This window comes from Grampus griseus (assembly GCF_964374135.1).
Source record: "Grampus griseus genome assembly, chromosome: 3".
Classification (NCBI taxonomy): Eukaryota; Metazoa; Chordata; class Mammalia; order Artiodactyla; family Delphinidae; genus Grampus; species Grampus griseus.
In genome coordinates this window covers 114,364,082-114,370,081 of record NC_139019.1, presented here as the reverse complement: position 1 = coordinate 114,370,081, position 6,000 = coordinate 114,364,082, and positions in this window count along the sequence as shown.

Here is a 6,000-nt window from a genome sequence, read left to right as displayed (position 1 = left end):
CTTTGAAGCTGGAGGGGGATGGGGAGCATGAGCCAAGGAATGTGAACAAAGGAAACAGTTTCTCTTGAGCCTCCAGAAGGGAATGCAGCCCTGCTAACACTTTTAATTTTAGCCCAGTGTCATCAGACTTCTGACATACAGGACAGTAAGATAATAAGTTGTGTTATTTTAAACCACTAGATTTGAGGTAATTTGTTACGGCAAGAATAGAAAACTAATATAAGCCTCTACCCCATGTTTTCATTAGAATTGGGTCTGGAAGCTCAGATTGGGAGGAATGTAGAGCTAGCTTGAATTTGGGCTAGTGGCAAACCTAAAGAACTGGAGGTAAGGTGGAAATAAACTAGTTTCTTTGGCAAATTAAATGTTGTTCCTCTCTTTCCAGGTTATGTTATGACCCTTCAAGTGCTCATTACCCTATTATTTTCACCCTTCTCTTCGAGGTTATGTTGTAGCTTCCTTTTTCATCCTTCTCCTCTATTCTTGCCTAAAGGCAAGTGTTTGGAACAGATTAAATTATATTACCAATAGTCATTGCATACCTATCATGTGAGGACTATTTCACAGTCCTTGACCTTGAAAGATTAATCATTTAGTTGGGGGAAACAGATAAGTAAACAGACACTGCAGATCTTCCTGATAAAAGATATAATACAGGTAAGCATAGGATGGTGGAGGAGCATGTGAAAGAGACACCTAACCCAGCCAATGAATTCAGGGGGCTGACTATTTATTTGGCCGCACTGCACGGCATGTGGGAATTCTCTGACCAGGGATCGAATCCGTGCCCCCTGAAGTGGAAGCTCGGAGTCTTAACCACTGGACCACCAGGGAAGTCCCCTGACTAGTTATTTAAATTCATTATCACAGATCTTAAATGGGAACTCAAAATTTTCTGGAAATCTATTCAATTTTCCAGTAATCTTATATTCATTTTCTTACTCTCAGAAACAGGTATTTCTCACCTTCTCTCTTTGCACGCTTTCTCCATTCCTCCTTTAGGTAGTTTAACATATGTCCACAAATTCTTTGGTTATCTTCTTTTCAAGTCATGGAGCTTCATTCCCCTCCCCTTGAGTATGGGCTAGACCTAGTGACTCATTTCAAACAAACTAATATGGCAGAAGTGACTGGGTATATGTACGCATATCAAAACAGCACATTGCACACTTTATATTACAATTTTATTTGTCAGTTATACCCCAGTGAAGCTGAAAATAAAGAAAGTGACTATATATGACTTCTGAGACTAGGTCATAAAAAGCATGTGGCTTCCGTTGCTCTCCCTGTCTCTCGAATTACTCACTCCAGGGGAAGCCAACCGCCATGTCAAAGCATCTCTATGGAGAGGGGCACATGGCAAGGAACTGAGGCCAGCTGCCAAAAGCTATGTGAGTGAGCTCTCCTGGAAGCAGATCCTCCAGTCCTGGCTGACATCTTGATGACAACCTCTCGTGAGACCCTGAACCAGAACCACCCAGCTCAGTACCTCACAAATTCCTGACTCAAAGAAACTGTGAGATAATAAATATTTGTCATTTTAAGCTGTGGAGTTTGGGTAATTTGTCATAGGGAGCTAATACAGACTTGGCACTTGGAAGTAGAATTTCTCTATAACAAAAACCTAAAAATATGGGAGTAGTTTAGGAACTAAGCAGTAGGCAGAAGCCGAACAGACTTTGAAGAGAATGTTAGAGAAAAGTTTAAGTGGCTTAAATAGTTTGTTAGGAGATGCATTATGGCCTTTCAGGAGACTATGGGTGAAGTGAGGAAAATATTAGTGGAAACTGAAGGAAAGGGGATCACATATATGTAGAGGCAGAAAGTTTAGCAACACTGTCACCTGTGTTAATGTGGAAGGTAGCAAATATACATAAAGAACTTGTTGATTTAGCTAAGGAAATTTCCAGGCAGACTGTTGAAGATATTTCCTGGTTTCTTCTTGCTGCTTATAGTGAAATGTTAAGAGAGATGCTAAAGAAAAGCTGGTTAAACACGAAGAAGCCAGGACTTACTTACTGGTCTTAAAATTGTTTCTAGCATCTCCAAAAAGCAATGATTCTAAGGTTAAGAATTGGCTTCTAGGCAAAGATCAAATCTAGGAAACTGTGGAGAAAAAACATGACCTCATGAGCTGCTAAGTTTGGGGGAGTAATTTTGTTATACAGCAATATAATCAATACACTTTTACATCCTTCCCCTAAGTTGGTCACCTTGCTTCAGGCCTCATGTAGAAAATAGCAGCACCTCTCTCGATTTCCTAACACTATCTACAGTCTACTGACATGTGTGCCTCGGCTCTCTGCCTTCTCCCTGTTGAAGTGAAGGCATGCCAGCCTTTTCATTTTTGCTTTTTAATCATCCCTTTTTCAAGGACTTTGATTCAACAGCAAACATTTTCTTTCTTTCACTGTCAAGTTCTGCCTCCACATCAATTCATTCTCATCAACAAACATGCTGTATTATCTCCCATCTTATGAAACATCTTATGAAAACAAACCCTCCCTTTATTCCATATCCCTCTGTTTCATTACCCTGTTTCTCTGCAACCCTTAACAGCAAAACTTCTTTGACTCTACTTCCTCACTTATTCCCTCTCAGTCCACCCTATTTGCCTTCTGTCTCCATCACTCCACTAAACATTTGTTTGTCAAGGTTACACATGACTTTGATAGTAACCGATAGAGTGGTCTCTATTCGAATCTTAACTGATCTCTCAGCAGTATTTGCTTTAGGTGACCTTTCCCTAATTTACATACCATGCTATTCACCTATTTAAATTGTACAGCTCAATGTTTGTAGTATATTCACAGGGTTGTGCAACCATCACCCACTCTAATGTTAGAACATTTTTGTCTCCTCTAAAAGAAACCCTGTACCCATTAGCATTCACTCCTTATTTCCCCCTCCTTCCCTGTTCCAGCCATAGGCAGCCATTAATCTACTCTCTGTTTCTGTAGACTTGCTTATTCTGAACATGTCATATAAATGGAATCATATAATATGTGGCCTTGTGTCTGACTTCTTTCACTTAGCAAAATGTTTTCAAGGTTCATCCATGTTGTACCATGTATAAGTACGACTTCATTCTTTTTTTATTGCCAAATAATATTCATTTGTAAGAATATGCCACAGATTGATAATCCGTTCATCAGTTGGTAGATATTTAGATTGCTTTCATTTTGGGGTTCTTATGAATAATGCTGCTCTGAACAATTCAAGTTTTCAAGTTTTCAAGTTCAAGTTTTCATGTGGACATATGTTTTCATTTCTCTTGGATTTATACCTAGGAGTGGGGTTTCTGGGTCATATGGTAACTGTACGTTTAACCTTTTAAAGAACCACCAGACTTTTCCACAGTGGTTGTACCATTTTATTTTACATTTCCATCAGCAATGCATGAAGATTCCAATTTTTCTACATCTTCACCAATACTCATTATTGTCTATCTTTTAGATTATAGCAATCTTGTATAGACTGAATGTTTGTGTCCTCCCCCAAATTCGTACGTGGAAACCCTAATTCCCAGTGTGATGGTATTTAGAAGTAGGGCCTTTGGGAGATAGTTAGGGTTATATAGGTCATGAGGGTGGAGACCCCATGATGTGATTGGTGCCCTTGTAAGGGGTTGAAGAGATCAGAATACATGCTGTCTCTGTCTCTGTCTGTCTGTCTGTCTTCTCTTTCGCTCTCTCATTCAGCCATGTGAGGAAACAGTTAAAGACTATACCAGAGTGCTCTAACCATGCTGGCACTCTGATCTCGGACTTCCAGCCTCCAGAACTGTGAGAAATAAATTTCTGTTATTTAAGCCACCCAGTCTGGGGTGTTCTGTTACAGCAGACCTTATTCTTGGAACACTTTCTTCTTTTGGCTTCCAAGATTATACTATCCTGGGTTTTCTCCTATCTCACTTGCTGCTCTTTCTCATACGCATTTGTGTGTTTACCTCTTCTTCTTCCTCTTTATTCTCCTTTACTTCCGCTAACCTTCTAAATGTTCGGGTACCCTAGGTCAGTGTTTTGAGATATCTTCTCTGTCTACACACTCTTGCTGTGTCATCTTGTCTCATGTCTTTAAATGCTATGTGCAGATTGCTTCATCTTTAGCCCTGACCCTTCCCTCATCTCCAGAGCCCTATATCCATTTGCTTACTTAACAACTCTTCTTAGATGTCTAATAGGAATTTCAGATAACGTGTCCAAAACAGAACTCGTGATTTCATTCACAGACCTGCATCCTCTCCCATTCTTCCAAATTTCAGTAGGTGGGATTCTGTCCACCTGCTTGCTCAAGCCAGAAGCCTATGAGCCATTCTTTTTTAAAAAAATTAATTTATTATATTTATTTATTTTTTGCTGTGTTGGGTCTCTGTTGCTGTGCGCGGGCTTTCTCTAGCTGCGGTGAGTGGGGGCTACCCTTCATTACAGCGCGCGGGCTTCTCATTGAGGTGGCTTCTCTTGTTGTGGAGCATGGGCTCTAGGCACACGGGCTTCAGTAGTTGTGGCTCGCAGGCTCTGGAGTGCAGGCTCAGTAGTTGTGGCGCACTGACTTAGTTGCTCCGTGGCATGTGGGATCTTCCCAGACCAGGGCTCCAACCCGTGTCCCCTGCATTGGCAGGTGGATTCTTAACCACTGCGCCACCAGGGAAGCCCCTATGAGCCATTCTTGATGACTCTTATTCTCTTATACCCTATATCAAGTCCATCAGCAAGTTTCTTTTGACTCTGTTATCATAGTATATTTGAATTCAACTCTTTCTTTTTCTGTCTCCTAGCCTAGTCCCAGACTAGCCTAGTCCCAGACATTGTTGTCTCTTCTTTGGATTACTATAGTAGACCCCTACTAGTTTCCCTACTTCTATTCTACAGTTCATAATTCATATAGCCACCAGTCATCTTTTACATTTTAAGACATCACATCATGTAACTTCCTTGTTTAAAATCCTTCAGTGGTTTCTGTTGCTCTTAAAATCTAAACTTGTTTGCCTGACTTAAGACCCTGCATGATCTAGCCCTTGCTAGATCTCTATCCACATTTCCTACCACTCTTCTGTCAGTAATATCCAGCCCACTGGCCTTGTTTCTTCCTTGGGACCTTTACACTAGCTGTTTCCTCTGTCTGGAAGGTTCTTCCCTTGTTCTTCACATGACTGGCTTCTTCTTGTCATTTGTGTTTCAGCACCTATCGATTCTAATTTTTTGTGTGTGTTTATTTATTGTCTGTCTGCTCTCCCAACACCTGCTTTACCAGCTGTAAAATCCTTGCAATCAGGGCTTTGTCTATCTTGTTCAGGGCTGCATTCCCAGAATTTAACAGGGTGCCTGGTAGACACTTTTAAAATATCTTTTTAAAAAAAATTTTTGAGATATAATTGACATAAAACATTATATTAGTTTTAGGTGTACGATATGTATTTATATATTGTGAAATGATTACTACATTAAGTTTAGTTAATATCTATCACCACCCACAGTTACAACTTTTTTTCTTGTGATGAGAACTTTTAAGATCTACTCTCTTATAATTTTCAAATATACAATACAGTATTGTTAACTGTAGTCACCATGCTATACTTTATACCCCCAGCACCTATTTATCTTATAACTGGAAGCTTGTACCTTTTGACCACTTTTACCTATTCCACTCTCCCCCTATGCCCTGCTTCTTTTTTCTCTTTTCTTTTAAAAAAATTAATTAATTTATTTATTTTTGGCTGCATTGGGTCTTTGTTGCTGCGTGTGGGCTTTCTTTAGTGAGCGGGGGCTACTCTTTGTTGCAGCGTGCAGGCTTCTCATTGCAGTGTCTTCTCTTGTTGTGGAGCATGGTCTCTAGGCGCATGGGCTTCAGTAGTTGTGGCACGTGGGCTTCAGTAGTTGTGGCACGTGGGCTCAGTAGTTGTGGCCCACGGACTTAGTTTCTCCATGGCATGTGGGATCTTCCCAGACCAGGGCTCGAACCCATGTCCTCTGCATTGGCAGGCAGATTCTTAACCACTGT